This window comes from Haemaphysalis longicornis, unplaced genomic scaffold (genome assembly GCF_048455015.1).
Source record: "Haemaphysalis longicornis isolate Haplotype H1 unplaced genomic scaffold, Haemaphysalis longicornis Haplotype H1 scaffold_2, whole genome shotgun sequence".
NCBI classification, from domain to species: Eukaryota; Metazoa; Arthropoda; class Arachnida; order Ixodida; family Ixodidae; genus Haemaphysalis; species Haemaphysalis longicornis.
The window spans coordinates 217,059,249-217,080,282 of NW_027526295.1; the positions used below are offsets into that span (position 1 = coordinate 217,059,249).

General features: G+C 51.1%; 1 pseudogene across 1 annotated transcript in view; it reads left to right on the forward strand.

The window, feature by feature from the left end:
- The window catches only part of LOC144169900 (uncharacterized), a 235,901-nt pseudogene that overhangs the window by 125,854 nt on the left and 89,013 nt on the right, over window positions 1–21,034 (forward strand). The window contains exons 5-6 of the transcript XR_013322536.1: window positions 3,969–4,004; window positions 20,791–20,865. The product of XR_013322536.1 is annotated as an uncharacterized LOC144169900 (transcript). The remainder of the gene's footprint in view (window positions 1–3,968; window positions 4,005–20,790; window positions 20,866–21,034) is intronic.

Consider the following 21,034-nt stretch of genomic DNA (forward strand, 5'->3'; position numbering starts at 1 on the left):
GTGTGATGATGATTCTTCGCCGGAGAGCGCAACCGCCAATTACTCCACTGCCGCCAGGGCATGTACGATGCGCGCACAGACATACTGGCCTTGTGACCGCCTCTCGCATCGCACCCAGCTGCGTTCGTGCCAGTGGACTCAACTCTTGACAAGTTATCTCCGGTCTCATACAGACAAGCGGCCATTTCTATGTACGCCTCTGTGCGTGCGTGACTCAGGCGGAGAGAACTCGTTCGCTTTGGGCGATCGCTGCTGCTGCTGCGGGCCGTCGCGACGGGACTAATTAGTTGCTTTCGAAGATACGTCTTCGATCTTACTTGAGCAACGAGAGATTACTTTCTGCTTGGCTAGCGCTTCCGGAGCGAGGCGGTGAGAGGGGGAGAGTGAAATACTTCACGCCGGCCTCACGGATTGAGCGGCCGGGAGCAATATTTCTTGCGCATCTCGAGGGGCTTTGGGAGGCCCTTTTCCTTTTCTTGTACGGCGAGGAGAAGAATGAACGGCGGATTCCGCGGCTCCTTCCTCCATCCTCGGAAGAATGACCACAGGATGTGCCGGTGAATCGTGTATAGGCGCCGGGCGGGGTCGGCCTTACAACACCGGCTCGTTAGCCGGCGTGCGCTGCTGAGCTGGCGGGAATAATTCCCTCCGGGCGCATGACGACGTCGGTGTCTTATATATAGCTGACTCTCCGTCCTGACTCTTTATGGTTAGTATCAGGCATAATTGCTGCTGCGTGTCGTCTCGCGTTGCCATTTTCTTCGAAGTAAAATCTTGCTTTTATTTTTCTTTCTGTTTTTTTTTTATTTTGCTGGCAGTGATTTTGACAAGAGTTCGTCTTCAACCTTGGCGTGCGCGTTTCTTATCGCCCTTGAGTGCGAATGAGGCCACTAATGCGACCGCGATATCTTCCGCTTCTTGGCCAGCTATTAAAACTGCGACAAAAAGAATGAAGCTCCCCCTAGTGTTGCGAAGTGAAAGCAGTAAGTTAGTTCTCTGAAATAAACTTGATGTTTTGAAGTTGTTTTCGGGTTCAGATGCGCCGTAGTGGAAAGCTGCGGATTAATGTGGACTGAATGGGGACCTTTGACGTGCGCCGAAATGCCTACACACATCTGTTTTCATTTTCCGTCTTCATTAGAAAAACGGCTCTCACGGCCGTCATCCAACCCGCGTTCTCGGGCTCACCAGCACAACGCTTTAGCAACTCCGTTACCGCGGCTGGTAAGTTGGTGTTATATGCGGCGGAAGTGCGCTTTAATATTGAGGCGCTCCGTAGTGGAGGCCTTACGCAATAACTTCAGCCACAGGGGAGATCTTTAGAACACGCAAAGTTAGTTGACAGCACGGCGGAGTTCTCGAAGAGGGGCGGGGAAGGGGGTAGTATGCATTTTATGACAAAACACGAGGAAAGATCAGACGCAGGAAAAGGGCGCCCGAAGAGAGCGGCTCGTACTGTTTGCTAGTGACCGCGGGTTTCTTAACGGGGGTTGCGTCCGTCCGTGTGGCCCGTGATTGATTCATTAATCACGCCCTGCCCCTGTCTCCCGTCGCTACGCAAACAAGTAGGTGCTGGATTCCTCGCTTGGCTGGCTTGCGTCGAGTCAGGGGCCCGGCGCTGACTTAGGCGCGCGCACGCTCATCTCCGCAGACCTGCTCCACGCGGCGCTGCCGTACTAATGGGCTTTAATTCGCCCGCCGTGACCGCTTCGCCCCGCCAAAATTTCGACGCTTCCTTCGCAACACCCCCACACACGCACAGTTTGCGTGGTGTGCCGCGAAATTAGCGGACCGTGTTACGCTTGGCACGCCAATGATTTTTTGTTTGTTTCCGTTATAGCCTTCCGAGATGCCCAACTAGTGCACGATAAAAGGAGAAGCGCCGCGAGTGGCATGAGTTTAACGGTAAAAGCTGCGGAGGACATCTACGTGTGTGTGGTTTAAGATGGGGCTTACAGATTGCATTTCAAAAGGTTGCGTTTCTACTTCTTTTCTGCACGCTCAGAAATAAATAAAAGACACATTAGCTCAGTTTCCGAAGGAGCTTAGAAACTATAGTAGGACATACGTTTTTTTTTTTCGGCGGAAACTAGTTTCTCGAACATTTGTTGTCGCTTTTTGAATCAGTTCCCCTGGAAATAACTTGCCTATCGCTAGGCCGTTTCACGTTTTGGGCGCATCTCAACAGAGAAGTTTAACAAGATTTTTTATTTACATATGCGTTGACTGATGGTATGTGTGCTGCTGAAAAACCTTCTTACGGTGGGATTGGAACGCAAAGCTCCCATATCGCCCGTTGCGATTACTCCTGCCGTTCTGTCGTCCTGGTGTGTGCATGAAAGCGCAAAACCACATGGTGAAATACAGAAAAGACGATCAGAAACCAACTCCTGCATTGTGCTTTTATGCTTCATCTGTTTATTTTTCCTGCGCTTATACTGTGATAAGGGCGCGTTCCAACCCGTCCAACTCTCCCTTCCTTTATGATCCTGTCCGGTGAATCGATGCTGGCCTTGACTGTAAACACCTGCTTTATCGAGATGCCTACTGCTAACCAACCGCACGCGATGCCAGTTTCTTACGTCCCCGCACGTACAAGCAAAACATATCGCCGCCCTATTACGTCTCCCAGCATTGGCGCACACTCTTTTCATTGGACTGTCATCCCACATCAATGCACCTCTCCGTTTGAGTCCTTCTACAGGTCTCTGTGCCGCCACACTTCTGCAGTATGTCTTTCTTGTCCGGCACTGGTTCTTGTTGCGTACCTTCTTAGTCCGTCTCATGCAAGAGAAGAAAAAAAGATCACAGTGCTCCATAATATAAGTGGTGAAAGGTGCTTTAAGGATCTCAAGCACCACCACCACCACCACGCAAAAATGAACGAAAGGAGAATCTGAATATGCCTTTGACGCCATCTGGCGGCGGTCCCCTTCAGCCCTTCGACGGCGGCGGCTGCCGCGATGCGGACTTAGGTGTGGTCCGGCCGTTAGCGGCGCTTTTCTCTCAAACGTGTTTCGTGACATCCACGACTGTAATGCCCGTCGCGGCGGGGAAAATATACGGCTCTAATAAACGGCCCCGCTGCCACCGCCGCCGCCGCCGCCCGGTTTCGTTTTCGCTTCGGGCTCCGCCAACGCGACGATTGCTTCCTGTCGTCTGCTGCGCGCGGCGGCCCTTTCGCTCGGCGTGTCGTCTGCTTGCATGATGTCCACGTCCGCTATCACAGCAGCGCCCAGAGTGTCGGAACGACCTCGCCGTGCATTTTGTATTTTATTCCCTGCTTGCCACCTTTTGACGCTTGTTTATGAATGCCAAAGCGGCGCAATCGCTTCTTATGCACGCCTGACGAGAACGTGCCAGCAACGTGCGTGGAGCTCTATTGCTGTTTCTTTCCCACCGCGTCTATCGTTCAGGCGTGCTGGTTTGCGGAGGCGCTGCCGCTCTGCTTGGCTGCCTTGTCGCGCATTTCTCGCTACCGTCGTGTTAAATTTTGATGGTGGCTTGAGCTAAAAATCTGTTTCATAAATAGGGATGACGGTGTGATGCAGTGAAGCAGTAGTTGGTGCTCAACTGTCCTGTGGACGAAAAAAGACCGAAACGAACGAAGAAAGCTCGCAAATGCGACACAGAAACTATAACATTAATAGCTTCCTTGACATGTCACGTTACATATAAAGATGAACTGGTACGATTTCTCCATCCCATTTGTCTCCACCGAACAAACTGGCCTTGCTTTTTAGAATGTGTTGACTGCGAAGCTACCCTTTAAAATGCCTACTGCGAACTGAGGAAAAATAATTCCTTGCTTGAATCTTTTCATGGTACCCCTAGTTTCTTCGTAACTTTTCTACGTAATGTACGTCACTTCAGCATTGACATTTAGGCGGTCGCCATTGAAAAACGTTGCATTTGTACGTGTTCATATCATTTTTTGTAACATGGTCGATTGTCTTATTTATTTGCAGGGAAAAGCCACAGAATTCAGCCGGGATTTTAAAGTGGTAAGTCTCCTTTTCTGTCTCTGTATTTGCACAATTTTCTTCACTAATGGTGTCTTTTTTCTTAGTGAAATATTTCCGAAGAAGCACCAGCTGAGCCAGTCACTTATGACGCATAAAAAAAGAACCGCTACAGGAACGTTCGTAATTATTATTATTATTATTATTATTATTATTATTATTATTATTATTATTATTATTATTATTATTATTATTATTATTATTATATTATTATATTATTATATTATTAAACAGTATAGTAGTAACAGTATTGAAGAAATCTTCAGCGCTCAACATTTTTCTTGATACTGATTCGGCCATATTCTTCTGCATGCTCGACATATTTACGTTAACTGTGCTTCCTCCTGCTTTCTAGTCACGGTGCGATTCTCGTGGGTTGTGCACGGCATAACTGCTGGTTATACGTGACCTAAGCGGCTCTCCGTACACCGTAAACTGATTTACACCTTTTTGTTTATAACAGCCTTACGCCCTACCAGAATAAAAACAAATAATAAATCATTTGAAAGGCTGTAATCAACCAATGAATTCCCAAGGGTGTATTGTTTTTGCTAGAGTGTACGGGTGCTATAAACGACAAGACACCCTGAAAGGATGTTTTCCTTTTTTTTTTTTTTTGTTAGGGTCTAGGAGTTAATTATAGACACTGAAAATTTCCCTTAAGGGGATAGGTCATTTTACAGTGCACGGTTCTTTTGGCGTTTAATTTCGCGCTACTGAAGGAATTCTAATCATCAAACTGTACGGCCCCATCGGACATGTCCATAAGGTAAGGCTTTTTGACCTGCATAGTTACCACGCTTCCGCACGCCGTAAGACGAAGTTACGCTAAACGTTCACGTTGGTCGGTGTACAAAGGTATATAAAGCTAGCAGTGATGCGTACACATTTTTGAGCGAACATAACTCGAACTCTTGGTGGACGGCTGATAAGTTTGCGGTCGCTTCGCGTTCCATAACGAGGAATGATGTCGTTATGGCCTTGATGGTCGCTCACAGTGCTCTTTTAAAGTTTGTTGATGCTAGAGGCTTGCCAGAGTGCATATAAAATGTTTTTTCGCGTTATGGAGGAGCAAGAAGGAATGGAACTGTTTTGTGACAATTGGAAATTGCGCACGGTGCCATCCTTCAGGTTAGTGATGAGATTCTGCTTTTCATGTAACTCGTCACGGATCGCTACGTAGTGGATGACGCGCCATTAATACAAAAACTGTAGTTGATTCCTCTGTCATAGGAATCGGTAAAACACGAAAGTGAAATTTGCAACGAAATCTTCAGCTGAGCATGATTTGCGGGTCGGCGGCTGTCTTGTGGGTGTGCTTGGCGAGCGACGTCCTGCTGGCGGGTCGCTTCGGCAAAGGTGTACTGGCGTCGTTTCCGTGACGGATATGACGTCAGTGAAATCTTGGTGTATCGCGGCATAAAACACTTTCGTGTTAAAAATTTAAAACCCGAAAACGAACAACCATAAGCATAACGTACTCTTTGGTACTAAAGGTTGCTTCCCCGCAAGTAGACCATGTGTGCAGTGGTGCACCCTTTACAGTCCGCTTGCTTCGTTGTACAGGCGTCACTTCCGTGACGGATATGACGTTACCGAAATCTTCGTGTTGCCGGAAATAAAACACTTTCATGTTAAAACTGTAGTAACACCGCGCTGAATGTATTATTCGTTACGCTCACGTCGTGGATTGAAGTGGAACGTGTTCGAATCATTCTCCCCACCGAAAGAGTTGCGCAGGTGGATGATTTTTCGTATGCAGGGAAACTCCTGCGCTTTGTAGTCGCGGTAAAGCTACAGCCTCGGGGCTCCTATTTTTCAGGTAGCTGACATCTTCGCCACTGCTGTAGAGTGCGCGTCAAAGGATACCGTTTTAGAAATAAAAAAAAAAAAAACGCCAAGAAGGGATGAGTAGTGGAAGAAGAGGACGTTCTCGGCCTTGTTTTCGCGATCGACTGCGCACGTGGCGGAAGAAGGGGGGAGGGGGGCCGGCGTCACCGCCCTGGGAAGCGGCTATAAATGATGCCTGGAACAATCGGTCGCTCCGCCAGCGGGGAGAGTGCGCGCTGCGCACGCTCGCGCGGGAGGTGATCGATCAACATCTCGGCGGCGATCGTCGGAGCCTTCGGCGTGCCCTTGTCTTTATGCGGTGGCGGACGGATCTACCCGCGGCGGCGGCGTCTCGGTGGGCCGCGCTACGACGCTCCGTTCCGTCAGAATGGGCATCTGATCGACGTTAATTTCGCCGCTATCCGCCGCCCGCTCTTCTCGCTTCGAGTGAGGCGCGAGAGCTTTGCCAACGGCGGCCGTATAGGCTAACGAGGCCCGCCCGCTGCGTCATCGCGACAGGTGCGACCCGCGGTTGCTGATAGGCCAACATCCCGAATACGTCACCATCAATAGACTTGTGGTCTAGGAGCAAGATGAGGACTGGCGAGGAGAGGGAAATATCGCAGTCTCCCGTGGGCGTGGGTGGCGCCGACACTCGCAATATGGTTCATGTCGCGTTCGTGGAGGCGCGTGGGCGGTCGGTGAGCGCACGACGCGGAACTGCACGGCTTTGTTTCAGCGAGGGCGATAGATGCGGACGCAAGTTCTCTTGTCGGCCGCCTCGACTGCGAAATAATTCATTGCGTGTAGGCGATCACTTGACTTAAACGCGAAGAAAATACCGTTTTTATTCTTGCTCCTGTGCCTTTGCCGGCGCTGAGCTGCCTTAAAGCAGATCGCGTGGCCGAAATGTGCTTTTTGTGTTCACCTCTTGGAGTATAATTATTTTTTCTTTAAAGTTTACTGTGCATGTTTGTCGGTGAAGCCGAGACAGTTTAGGTACTGCGTGGGTGGATCGGGCTAGAGCTGTACCGAGCGATCCAGAGGCCTTTTAGCTTGACGGGGCCACGTTACCTCGCCGTCTTACGTGACGTCATGCCTGCTCACGTAAGGCGCTAACCCTCGGTAAGGGCGGCCATTTCGACGTGGGTGCTGACCTAGTTCCAGTAACATGGGGTTGGGAAGCTTAATGTCTGTTGAAACATATCAAGGGAAGTGACACGTTTGTGGCTGATAGTCGCACCCGGCTTCGTTATTACGCAATCACGAGGAACGTTATCGTTAGGCGTCGCGATGCGAGCGCCGTTTGTAGCGTAAGTACTGAGTTGCGAGTGACGCGAGCGAAGCTGCATCTTCACTAGGATGCCTAGTGTTGTGCTCCTGGATGTCTGGCAGGCAGACGGCCGGGTCAGCAGACTTGGCAGTCACGGTGCCTTCCCGTCGAGTACGAGGTCGAAGGGTCGACTCATATAGTCAACCGCGTGTCTAGTGACGAATAGGAGCGAGAACTCCCGATCAAAGAACCGGCTCGTTCGCATTAATTAATCCTGTATTGATGCTTCAGTGTGTGAGACCCTAACCTTGGCGCTTTAATTCACGTACAAATTATTGAGTCTACTTCCGGGGCCGGGAGTGCCGGGCGCCACCGATCTTGGCATGTATACGCGACTCGAGTCTTTGTCCTGTCTCTTGCACGGTGCCCCCCTCCGCCCCTTCCATTGTCGTTTCCGTAGCGAGCCAGCAGGCAGCGTGTCGTGATTAATTGAACGTCTACCCTCTGCCTGATTTCCGTCGATTGACGTATCGGCCCCCTGCGGTGGTGCGCGCGAGGAGAAAACGCCGCGTTTCCGGCTGACGCTCCGCGCAACTCCTTCCCTCCTCCGCTGTGTACGTCGCGGACGCCGTGTAGGCGGCGGCAGCATCCGTGAATGGCACCGTACGTCTCCTCGTTGTCGTTCCTCGTAGCAGCGCTACGCTCGATGACGACGACGACGTAGAGTTGTTGACGAGACGAGTTTTTTCGTGAATGAACCGGGAGTCGACCTTTGTTGCCCCCCTCGTCACTGGCGGCACCGCTTCTCTTCTCGAGACGTTCCGTGCTGCCGCAGCCCCTGTTCTCTTTTCGACGCTATGGACGTTGTAACGCCTCGTTAAGAGCATTGCACGTACGCCTGCGCTGTTTCGTTCGGCCGCTAGTTGAGCGCTGCTGGCGAGGAAGCTGTTATTGCTGTTGCTAGTTACTAACTGGAGCGTAGTAACGAGAGTCTTCTCTTGCAGAGAGCCATCTGTTGCAGCTGAACCAGATTAGATGTTTAATGTACGATAAACGCCGTCGTAAAGAATGCGTACGAGAGAGTCACTCTGTCAGCGTAGAGTAAATTCTCGTTTTGAAGGTCTCAGGACAGGACACTAACTTTGCTATAAGCGATGCTTCGTTGAATTCCGGTATGATGGTCCCCCTACACGACACAGTGGGGGCAGTGAAACACTTCGAATAAAGCGAGTTAGTTATAACGAGGGTTTGCTGTATTAAGACTTTTGAAAATAGGGTTTACACAATAATCGTGGACGACACGCTCAAAACGTGGTTCAGCAATGTTCGCAGACGCGAATGTTTGTGTTAAAAAAAAAACTTAATAGCATTTAACCTACAATCGTCGGTCATAATTAAAAATATTTCAAGCGTTTTCTACGCAAAATGGGAGCAAGGACTGGTCGCTGACTAACGAAGCAGATTCAAGGTTTGGTCTGTGAAATTATTTAGTAAACCGCCGTTCGAAAGTACCTCTTAACTTGGATTATCGATCAAAGCATATTTACGCCCAATATTACGTGTACGGCCGTCCTTAAAATTTCAGATTTTTGTAAGTCAACTCAGCGGTCGATAATACCACCATTAACATCCGCGCGCGTGCGCTTACAAGGTCTCTAGCTTTTTTTAACTGTTTCTCCCGGCTTTCAACAACATAAGGACTAACATTAAATACAAATGCGTCTGTCTATTCAACGATGCTTCTACCACTCCAGTGGCACAGTCTTTGTCTTTCCTTTTTCCCTCCTGTTTATATTTGCAGGCTAAAAAATGCTCTAGCGCGTAAACAAGATCAGGATGCAAAGTTTGTTGATCATGAGGTTTAACCTGCTGACGCTACACAGGTGATGAGGCGCACCGTAGTGGAGGGCTCCGGATTAGTTTTGACCACTTGGGGATCTTTAATGTGCGCCGGAATCTCGAACGCTCGGGCGTTTTGGCTTTTCACCTCCATCAGAAAAGAATGCAAAGTGTGTCGTGTATACGGCATGCGCCCTGCGTGGTCGCCGTTAATGATCGGGGTGCTTCATCTTGTGTACGATAAAGCAGTGCGCCCAGGGATTATACAACCCCCGCCCCAAACCCCCCTTCCCCAAGGATGATTTCGACACCCCCCCCCGCCCCCTCCCCCCCCCCCCCCAAAAGAAAGACTCCACAACCACGAGCACCCCACCCCGCCATGGGATTTATACCCCCTTCCCAACATCCCCCCAACACCACCACCCCGAAGAATTTCGACTCCCCCCCCCCTTCCCCCCAAAAAAGAAATCTTAATTCTGGATAAACCCATTAGTGCGCCCTTAATAAAGTTCTCGACGGAAGAGTAGGACACCGATCAATCAGTTTTGCGCCAGATTCAGACTGTTGTCGCAAGTGTCGTCCCGTTTCAAAATGCCATCTGTCGTCTTGACGTAATTCATCATCTGACGTCATCGTGACGTGATATTGAAATCGTGTGACGTCGCGGCCTACCTAATTACGTACAACGCCGTTTTTACCCTTGTAGCTCACGATATGCACAATCCGCCACTAGTCTAAAGATGTCTTAATTCCAAGCACTAGTTTCGAGTTGTCGGTTCGAAGTTACGCAAAAAGGAAATAAAGCCGAAGATGGAAAGGGAGGAGTGAGGTTTGTTCTGAGCCCAGAGTGCAACAAGCCCACGGCACACAGTCACCGCTAGTAACCCCATCCAGATTTTTAGGAATATCGTACAAAGCGGCGGTTAGGGTAATTTGCCTGGCAGCGACATCGAGTGACATAATTGTTTAGGAATGTGACGCGACAGTCTCGACAGTCTGAGCTATGGAGTAACAACTGCAAACGAACTACCGCGCCGTCGAAGCGTTTATCACCCGTTGTAGCACATCTCGCTCTTGAACCGTGAACGCTCATGTGCAGCTTCGGACAAGCGACGATGTGCTTTCTCTCCACGCTGCTTACGCACTCCTTCGATCTCGTTTCCTATATTGCGGACAACAGCGATCATTTCCTCGCAAGGAACCCGCGAACGGAAAAAAGGAGGCCGAGCTGTACCGGGTAATGGGCATGGGAACGCTAAAAAAACGGACGGATAGCGAATGCGCAAATACACACACCGAAGCATCACCCCCTCCCCCTTTTCTACCTCACTCGTGTATGCTTGCGAGGCTGGGCGAGGAGGTGTAATGATTTCAGGAAATGGTTCCCTACTGCTGGCGCGTTTCCTCCGGCCGATAATGTTTAGGACGGTTGTCGCTCCTCGCCTGTTGCTGCTCGAGCGCGCTTCGCAGCTCCGGGGCAGCGCGATTCCGAGCTTCGATTGCGGAAATGACCGGCTCCGCCGCCTTGCTCGCTCACTTGCCCGCTTCCACTACCCGCTCGCTCTTGCCGCGGTGGCCGCCATGCGTGGTGCGATACCAGCCACCCGAGTGCCTTGATGCCGCCCCTGGCTCGGCGCGAAGTCGAGAGCACCCAGTGTTTGTTCACAGAACACCGATACAGGGTGTCCCATCTATAGCTTGTGCTAGGCATTAAAAAACAACAGAACAAAACAAAAGGACGAATAGCCGTAGCGACATTGTACCGGCTGAATTTTATTGGTCATCAAATTACAACCAATCCACAATTGAACCACTCAAATTATTTTTTTAATTGGTCGGTCTTTTCATAATTTGCTTAACCGCGTCGATTATAAAGTTGTGGAGCGCCTTGAAAACGTTCTGAATCAAACATTTTTTTTTTTTGATATACAACTCGCCCGCCCCTCCCGCCTGGGGATGAAGCGTAAGCCCGTAAAACGCTGGATGAAATGCTTGCAGAAACACTCAAGTGCGAACAATTGTTACAAAAATGCGAAGCCGCTCTGTTAACAACGAGACCCTTTAAGATCTCCATCACTACTACACGCAGCTGCGTTGCTTGCGAGACATTTTTTCGTGGGCAGTATAAACAGCCTGACATCGAGGTGTGATGGCCCAAGCACCTTTTATTACATACCTCCATTAAACCTGATGGCTTCCTTGGTCAAGCGCTGTACACTGAGTCCCTCTAATGTAGGCTTCGCAACTGTACACAAGTGCCTTGCTGGAAAGGCATTTTTAATGGGCGATATATGGTGTCTGGCATATCAAGCGATGTAGGTCCTAGCCCCTTCTATTAAGTACCTCTAAAGACCCCACGCATCCGTAAAAGCGCTCTGCACCCAGACTTTAAAGTCGGCTTTACTACCTACACGAATGCATTTCTGAGAAGACATTCCTCGCGAGGCAATGTAAGGGGTCTTGCGTGCATAAAAAACAATGAACCCCTATGAAGTGCGCAAAAAGACCGCTATAAAGTCGGCTTCACTGCTAAAACAATTGTATTGCTGGAAAAACAGTTTTCTAGGGGTAATAAAACCGGTTTTATGTGACCATATGAACGCCCTATAGCGCAAACGTGACACATTAAGCGTTACGGCCGGATACACAGCCTTCTTCGTCTGTCCGTAACAAAGCACACAGTACGTACACGCTCAAAACCGATCCTTCGTGCATTATTTTGATATTATGACTCTCTCATGTGGCTAAACTAAGTTAAATCTGATAAGGTCGAGCCTTGATTTTACCAAACCCGTTTTTACGAACTTCTCGATTTAACGATTGAATTCGTACTCCCCCGTCTGTTAACCACAAGATTGACGCCTTCCCGATTTTACGAAGTTCCGGGATGTGGAAAAATATTTCGCGGGTCTCGGTGAACGGTTACGTCATTGTTCAACTGCTTATCAATCGTGTCGGTCCATCGAATACCGAAGCCTGAGCTACATCATAGCTGAACAACAGCTAAGCAACAGCGGTCGCGACGCAAGACTCTCAAGATGCTTAGGTATCCCATCCATACAGGTTGATAAATTGATTGATTGATTGTAGGTTTTAACGCGCCGACGCAACGCAGGCGATGAGGCGCGCCGTAGTGGAGGGCTCCGGATTAATTTTGACCACCTGGGGATCTTTAACGTGCGCCGAAATCTCGAACACACGGGCGTTTTTGCTTTTCGCCTCCATTAGAAAAGCGACCGCCGCGGACGGGAATCGAACCCGCGACCTTGTGCTCAGCAGCGCAACGCCTTAGCCACTGAGCCACCGCGGCGGGTCATACAGGTTGATAAAGAACTTTCGCTTCAAACGCCGTCCGCATATGATGAGCCTACATTCCTCGACGGGACAAATTTGGGATATGCACAGCATTGGACGAATGTTCGTGGTTTTACCGGAGATCGCTGGGGGATAGCGCACCGGCCCGTACACAGCGGTCACACTGCTAGCAGCCCTCCCATTCAGGTCGCGGGCTGCAGCGCGGTATCGGGTGACGATGAAGGCGCAACCTTTCGCGAGTAATAGAAGCGCGTGACGGCGATGGTACGGCCGAGAAGAAGAAGAAAAAAAAAGCGGCAAAGGCGGCGTCGGAGGAGCGCGTCCCCACCGATGATCAGAGGAGGCAGGAAGTGGCACCGCTTGCGTTCTGCCACGGACGGCCAAGCAGCCAGCACGCACCTTTGTCTCGTGGCGCGTCCTAACTGAGTTCCACTGTGTGCATCTCAAATGATCCGTTCGAGCGCCGGTGGTGGTGGCGGCGGCGGCGGCCAATGCCTGCTATTTTCGAACGAGCCCCATTCCGCTCGCGCGCATCACTCCTCTTCGGGCCTCTCTCACTCTGCTTGTTTTCGATCTTTTGTGCGAGCATCTCGGTTGGCCCGTGTATCTCTCCCGCTGCTGTCTCTGCTCGTCCGGTCGTCGTTTGTTTTCGAATGAACGCCTCCCCCCTTCTTTTTTCTCTTCCACCCCTCCGCCTTTCTCGCATGGGTTCGATAGCCGGCTAACGAAGTGCCGATTTTGTCGTAAGCGCGAGCGACACGCACTCCTTCCTCCCCGTCTTCTTTCCTTCCCTGTCCCTCTCTCCGCATCCTTCTTTTTCTCTCTCTCTCCCTCACTGTTCGTCGCTTCGATGTTCTGCCTCTCGTCCCCGAGGTACTCGATAAATAGAAACCGGGCCGAGGAACCGCGAGGGCGGTGAAGCAACGAGAAAGTGGGATAAAATAGAAAAACAAAGCGCGAGCGAAATAAGAACGCAGCGCTATTGCCCAGAAGACAGAAGGTCCTTTCATCGCCGCCCCTTTTTCCATCAAAAAATAGAGAAATAATAACGAGGGCGAGCCAGACGGGAGAGGTGGATATTCGGGGAAACAAACGAAAACAAAGATAAGCGTTGCGGAGAAAGAAGGCTTGGAATAACAGGACGTCAAATAAAAGCCATACAGTTCGACAAGGTTAGCTGTGAATATGAAATGCAAAGAAAAAATACGTGTCCGGGAGAAGGATGAAGAGGAGGTGAAAGGGTCATCGCTGGCGCTCGGCTTTTGTGAGCTGTTGCGTACGGGGATAGCGAGGAACAAAAGGCTCGCCGTCGTTGTCGATGCTGACGTCTCTCGCCGCGGCGGAGGTTCCTCAATGGGACGCGCACCGGTTCCACTCGACTGGCTCCTCCAATTATCGATTGTCGCATCGCGTACAAGAACGGCTGCTACGGGTCGCGCCGTCTCCTCCTGAAGCCCGGCCCATTCGTGAGACTGCTCGCTCGATGACAATGGAAGCGTGATCGCGGCGGTTCGCGGGCCACTGCTGCCGCGCTTTCCAAGCCTCTTCTGCCTGGAGGAGGACCGTACACGTCTTCTTCTTCATCTTCTGTCACCTCCCTCCCCTCCCCCCTTCTGGCTCCCGAATACCTGTCTCTTGTCTCCAAATGGCGGGCCATAGCTGACCTGCATGCTGGCGAGTGCATCGAAGCATTCGGTACGCCTTGTTGCTTGCCTGAATGTCTGCGCTCCTGCGGGCGAAGCGTGGAACGCTGTGGGCGATTTGCATCGCCTGTTCTGGCGCTTTCTTCTTTGGCCCTCTTCGTCTGTTTCTGGTTTCCGCGTTGTACGTACTCTTTCTTCCGGCGTTGTTGCTCGACTTCTGGTTGCCATATGCCGCGGAGTCAAGAAACGCATTAAGAGGTGCCTCGATGATTCCAAGTCTGTAGTTGACCGGACGCCATTTGCCAGGGACACTTGTTCTTTTCTACGGACGTGTACGAATGCTTAAGCCTCTTCTTGCGTGTGGTGGGGCGTGCATGCACGTCTGCTCTACCAGGGTTGACCTAGGAAGACTTTTCACTGCTACTCCTGAGGAGAAAGCCATCTTTTCAAACACGATGTTTGTAAGAGAAATGAATCCGTCGACTCAGTCGCAGTTTTCTTCTTTCGATTTTTCTTTATGTTACACAATAATTCATCGTGGTGTGGTCCTAACCTCTAGCTATACACGCGTGGCGCTCCACGCCCCTGAAGACCTGCGCGGTTCCGCGCGACGCGGACTTTTGTTCTGGTCATTTGCAAACATGGCGTGCCCCGCCCGCGCCGCTTAAGCGCTCGCGCCGCTTTTGGCTGATGTCTTCTTTTGCGAGCTGCCTGCCGGCTTCCGAGCCGGGCCCCATCCATCACGGCAGGTCTCCTCCGTTTCTGGCTGCCATGTACGCGGGACAGCAGCGGGAAGAGTGGAAAGCGCCCGTGTCCGAGCTTGTCGCGCACAAAGCCGGCATTATTTCATCTTGTGGCCGCGCGCACAATGCAAGGTGTCTTGAGCATTTCCTGTAATCACAATCCCGGCTCTCCCTTTCCCCCTCATGCGGCCTCATCGCCATTTCGAGGTCCTTCGAAATCCGTTTGCGCGCGTTTCGAATGGGTGTGTCTGGGCCACGGATGGCGTTTATATGTAAATTGCAAGCGGCGTGTCATGCGGTCGTAAGTGTGGGTTCTGGCGATTCTCGGATGTTGTACTGGTGCGGAACACGTTATGGGGGGTTTGTTTTCTAACGAGGAGTCAATCGTGCACTAGCCTCCGATAAGCATGAACGTAATTGAAATACAAGCGAGTACCGGGCATGGGGTACATCATCGTAGGAGAAACCCTCAACCACCACACGGTTTGTTCTTCGGCAGTCTCCCCCACCTAGTTTGAAATGCGTATATGCTGCCCTTTGTGTATGTGTGTGCGTGTGCGTGTGCGTGCGTGTGTGTGTGTGTGTGTGTGTGTGTGTGTGTGTGTGTGTGTGTGTGTGTGTGAGAGAGAGAGAGAGAGAGAGAGAGAGAGAGAGAGAGAGAGAGAGAGAGAGAGAGAGAGAGAGAGAAGATGGTTGGTTGGTTGGTTGGTTGGTTGGTTGGTTGGTTGGTTGGTTGGTTGGTTTTGAATCTCGGTATCTCTCAAGTGGGCCGGAGTCAAAACGACTGTGCCACGAGTCCTCTTGCAATTTAAAAATGTAAATGGGGCTTTTTTGCGAATATTTCTCCTCGATATCTCGGGACAACTATAACCTTGGTTGCGCATTCCTAGGTTCGTTACTTCTGCTATAATGTTAAACCAGGGTGATAGGAAGCGACAACATAAGATAGGGACAATCGTGGGGTGTGGGTGAAGGTATTCTTGGCTGAAGTGTCGGAAGGTTGATGAGACATTGGAGTATGTGGCTCGAAATGGAAGTAACGTGTCTTTCGTGGTGACCAAGGCGTCCAAACTGAGTGACTGTAGGGGAGCTCGAGGGCCGCAACGTGGGCTGCTCCGTTATAGACAGGAGGGGTGGGGGTTCCTGGTGTCCAGGCGATGGGTGGGGTAGGAGAGGGTGCTAGGGCTTTTAGAATATCGGGGGTATCCTTCGGGGGAGCTATCTACGACAGGCGTGCGGCGAGCTGGGGAATATTGCGAGGTAGTAGGAGGTATACCTTAGCGCGCCGCGAGGGCGATTCTCGTATACTATGAGGGTACGGTTTTATTCCAATTTATCCCATATTTAGTTGCCTCGGCTGAGTCCGCTCCCTTTAACTCCACCAAGTAATGCTGTAAATTTTGCTAAAGGGTCGTGCACTTAAAGAGGAGGTGGCCTACGCAAAGCTTGCAGTCGAGACTCGTCACCGTCAGTGTTGCGCGTAAGAAAGCCTGAGACATGTGCGCAAAGCTGGCTTGGTAGCTTGCAGATCACTTAGCATTTTACGACCCAGCCCTCGAGAGCCGCGTAAAAATATGAAGCGAACGAGAGGACGGGGAACTTGCCGAAAATGTTTTTTTGGCCGCGTGCCGCAACCCTTACTAAGGCCAGCCGTTTCGGAAGCCCTGGAGCGATTCTTAAGCGGGCTGCCGGTTCGTGAGCGCAAAAAGTATGCGAGGAAAAGAGCCTAGTCTGCTTCTGCGCTTACGTCTTGCCAGAAGCAACCAAATGAGCTTTATTTAGTGACGCTAGTTTCAGCCCTAGCGTTCATCCTGACGACGTACGCACGAACATGCAAATGAAGGATTCTGTGCCCGCAGTAACTAGTGTGTGCACAACCTTTGAAGTAAGGCAGGCCATGGTTGGGAGCACCAAGTAACTGCCACCGACCAAGACTCGCGTAGAAGGGCTTAAAATACGAAATGGGAGCTGTAGCAGGTGTACTATACGTGTACGCTACGCGCAGACTGCATACCCTGTTTCAGACAACCGTAGCATGGCTTAAGTATTAGGTTTACGGAGAGAATTGTGAGCAAATTTAAGCCAAAAGCAATCGAAATGGCGCATGCAGGCCTGCGTGGGAAATCAGCTCAAGTCGTGCACATTAAAAGGCATCCTGGTGTGTTGTTTCCTTTCTATTAAAATGGAGGCCGGGCCCGGTGAGGTATTGGACACGTCTTCAGGTGGTGCCGGCATCAGGACGAGCTGTTAATTGTAAATCCCTGGAGCTTCTATTGGACGGTTGCTCTGCCCTAGGAGAGCCAGGGCGCGAGCCCTCGACTTGGTGCTGTGCCATCCATCGTGGCTGCGCGCTAGGGCAACGCGTGCTCCCGGGTTGGCCGGAGCGGTGCGCCCAGATCCGTCCTCTCACGATGCGACAGGTGGGAAGTGCGCCGTCGCGGGGACGTTTGCAATGGCGCTGACATAAATCGGAGTCTCCCGCTCCGCAGCGCCTTGCACCCGGCGCCCCTGTATGCCGTGTATTCCGCCTCTTTCTTTCTTTCTCTCTTTCCTTTTTTTTCTTTCTTTCTTTCTTTCTTTGGAGTGTCGTACGTCCAAAGCGTGCAGCCGACGGTCGCGAGTGCTCGTATAAGAAAGTACATGCTTCCGTCGACACAGGTCACTGTTGTGCCGGCGGCGCCCCGGCAGCGTTTACAGGTGTCAACACGGGAGTGAAAATACGGGTGCAAGCGTAACCGCCTGACTCTGGGGCGAGTGCGAAGTGCGCTCGCTTGTTTGGGGGAGGGGGGGGGGGAATTTGCTGCGCGAATGGTTACGGCCGTGGTCAAGTGCCAATCAACATTCGGCATGGCGAAGCAACGCAGTTACGGAGCCCCGGTGGTGCGATTCATTCCACTTCAGGGCGGGACACGAGAGGAGATTGTCGGTGAGCGAACGATCGCGAACTCCACATATCTGATGCAGTCTACATATCTGGTCGACCACTAAGTAGTGCGAAGCCATTGACACAGTCGATTGATGGCATAATGCCGATGTATCAAATTCTGCCTCGTGTTGGTTATTTTAAGGGTTGTTCCTTTTGGGGGGAAACCCGATCTTACCCGATTTTTACACCCCGAACGTGTTTTAGGAGAATCGTGTTAAACCCGATTTCTCCCTTAATAGACGTTTTCAAAGTAGCGATTTGTCCAATCGTGCGCTGGCGGTCCGCCGTTCTCAACCAGTGCTTGCTGGAAACTATCACCACAGACGCAGCTTTCGAACTCGCCGAGTATTTGCAAGACTGCCACTCGCTACCCGAGGCTGGTAAATGCTGATCTGACACTGTTGTGCCTAGCAAACGGAAGCTGTGATGTCGAGAGAACTTTCTCCCAGCTGAGATACGTTCAGCGATCGGACAGGTTTCCAGTGGAGGTCAAGCTATTCTATACTCATTCGTTTCTGGCTCCGCATGCCGAGAAGGCCGTTTATTTTAGATTTCAAACTATTCACTTCGTTCTCCGAAACGGTGCGCCGACTGTATCCGACGGGAATCCTGGCTTCACTGTTAGTCGGGACTTTTTGAGGTTACTTTTTTTTTTTTGAGGCGGGGAGGGGGGGGGGGGGGTGTTCTTATTTCAACATCAGCGTCGGCTGTATTACTTCTTCGGCGTTCGTCCAGCTCGAACCCTTTTTTTCTCGCGACTGACGTCACCGCACATGCATAGGATTGGGTGCAGGGTCCGTTGCCCGCGTTGCTCCACCTGGCATTTAGCCATCACCCAGCGCCCTGGAAACTGGTTGTCTGGTTGTTAAAAAAGGTGTTTGCGCTAAACAGATTGAAAGGTTCTTTCGACGTATTATGTAAGTTATATGCGAGTTCTTACTTGACCGGTATAACTCCGTTGAGGCGTGTGGTGACTTGCTGCCAGTGAACGGACGGTAATGGGACGTAGCTCTCGAGAGCTGTTTCACCTCGTCGTGAATTAAACGCTCGTGAGTTTACCTTGGTTCCTCGTCGTACTTAGGGAAGTAAGTCGCACGCAAGAAGCTCAACAAAGTGTACTGTTAGGCGAGTTGGTAGTTCATTGTAAAAGATGCTACAGCGCGAAATAAAACACGCACACAGAAAGACAGCGCTCGTCCCGTCGTCTTTCTGTGTCCGTGTTTTATTTCGCGCTGTAGCATCTTTTGCAAGAAGCTCGCCGGTCACGCTATATACCTCAACGCGGTGGAGGGCCCGGTCCCAACAAGGCGTGCTCGTGCAAGCAATAACGCTTCCTACTTACGGCTGTTGCCGTAAAATATGTTGGCGTGTTCTCACGCTTGCGCTCATGTGGAACAGGCCTGTGCCAATTACATGCGACGCCAATAAGCATTTTTTTTTAAATTGTTTATCGGAACTCATCTAAGTGATCGTCGGGACATCTATTGGTTCGAACCCGCCGCGGTGGCTCATTGCTAAGTCGTTGTGCTGCCGAAACCAAGGACACGGGCTGGATCCTGGTCGCGGTGGCTGTTTTTCTGATGGGGGCGAGAGGCGAAAACGCCGGTGTATCGAAATTTCGGCGCTCGTTGAAGATCTTTGGGTGGTGAAAATTATCCCGGAAAACTTTATCGCGGCGCTCCTTGTAGTCCAGATGTATAGCTTGGGTTCGTAAAACACCCGAAAGTTTGTATTTAAAACTCTGTTGGGCCGGAAATTTTCTTTTGAGCAAGTCCTTTGAAAAGAAAAGTCTGATGAGGATGGTTGAGAATCAGCTTCATCGGGGCTGAGATACCCCCCATTCTTTGCCGATCCCTAAATAGGTCCAGTACCACGTACGCGTGCGCACGCGTGTAAAAGTGGCTGCTTGCCTGAGGGTGCACCGCCACGTACTTTGTCTAAGCAAGACGTCCGGATAATAGGGACCGGGCTGGCAGAACGTGGCTGGCAGAACGTGGCTGGCAGAACGTGGCCCTGAGCGTGAAAATCTATTTTGCCTCTCAAATTCGCCGCTGCGGCCTGCTCGACGGCAAACGGGTGCCGGGACGCCAGTCCCCGACGCGACGCATTGTAAATCTCGGATTAATGCGCTCGCTCTCTGGCCTCAGGTAAGCCGTCCAAGCTCGCGTGGAGAGTGAGGGGTATGATGTGAAAGTGGCCGCACGTCTTAGACGTCGGCGGCACGTCCTTTTCCTCGTGGACAGTTTCGGCTGCTGCCTCTTTGTACCAGCGGATCCGCATCCATTTTTTCCGACGCATTCTCGATCTTTTATGTCCTGCCACCTTCGCATTGATTCGCTTTCAGATGTCGTGCCGCTTTCCCCACTTATGATCCTCATTCCTGCCCCGCTGGATATTCGTATTGTGCGATCGGCGCCCATCGGCTTTCGCGGGTAGCTTGTAGGCGTCCGCACGGCGGAGTAACTCAAGACGTACCTCGCTCCGTCGCTGTCATAAAGTTGTAGTGCCGACATTCTTGAATAAGGCACACAGTTATGCATTTTCTCGGAACTTGTTGGTTCTAGACTGGATGACTGTAACTGTCGACTGCTTTGTATAAGAGTAGATACTATACATGCGCTGATGTTGGATGGTGGGCCACAAAGGTTGGCATTGACCACGATGGCGTAAGAAGATTTTCCGCGCACCAGTTTGGGAAATTCGCTAACGTCGCTCTGTTGATGTGTTAATTGTTACATCTTCTAGGTACCCGCATGCCAAAGAAAACGGAGGTAAAGTTATTCACATCTGCAAGGCTTCCAAGTCAGCTGTGCCTGCATGCTTTCGAGAAAAAGAGGAAGGGTGCGAGAAGGAAATACGGGAAGCAGGGGGGAGTGCCGCTCCCTACAATACGCTATTTATTTAGTTTTGGTCGTAGAACTGCATCGCGTGGAAATTGCCAATTTCCGTCAGTTTTTCTGTGCTTTTTTTGTTGTTGTTGATGTGTTCACGTGTGCGTGTTGAGTGCCGTGTTTCCCTTCCCTCGATGGGTCTCCCTTCCCTCGTTGTGGCGATGCTTGGGACCCTTTGGTCCATATGTGTGTGCGCGCTGCAGCTGCCGACTGTGGTTCTCGTTTTGTGAACACTGTGTCTGTTGTTCTCTGTCCGCTCCCCCCCCCCCCCTTCCCCACTGCCCCATCCTCCTCCCACACCCAACCAGAGTCCTGGTACCAAATCGTCTCGGTCCAGCCGTGGAGACACCAATGGCCGAGTCAGCATGGACGACATCAGCAAAGTAAGCGACGCTGTTGTCTTCTCTGTCCCCGCCGCTTTGGTGCCTCTTCGTTCAGTGCTTCTCAACTCGCTCTGTCATGTCCGCTATAGGCGATGTATAGCCTATATATATATATATAAGCCTATATATAATTTCAGCTGCTTCCTTTCTTGGGAGAGCTACGCTACCG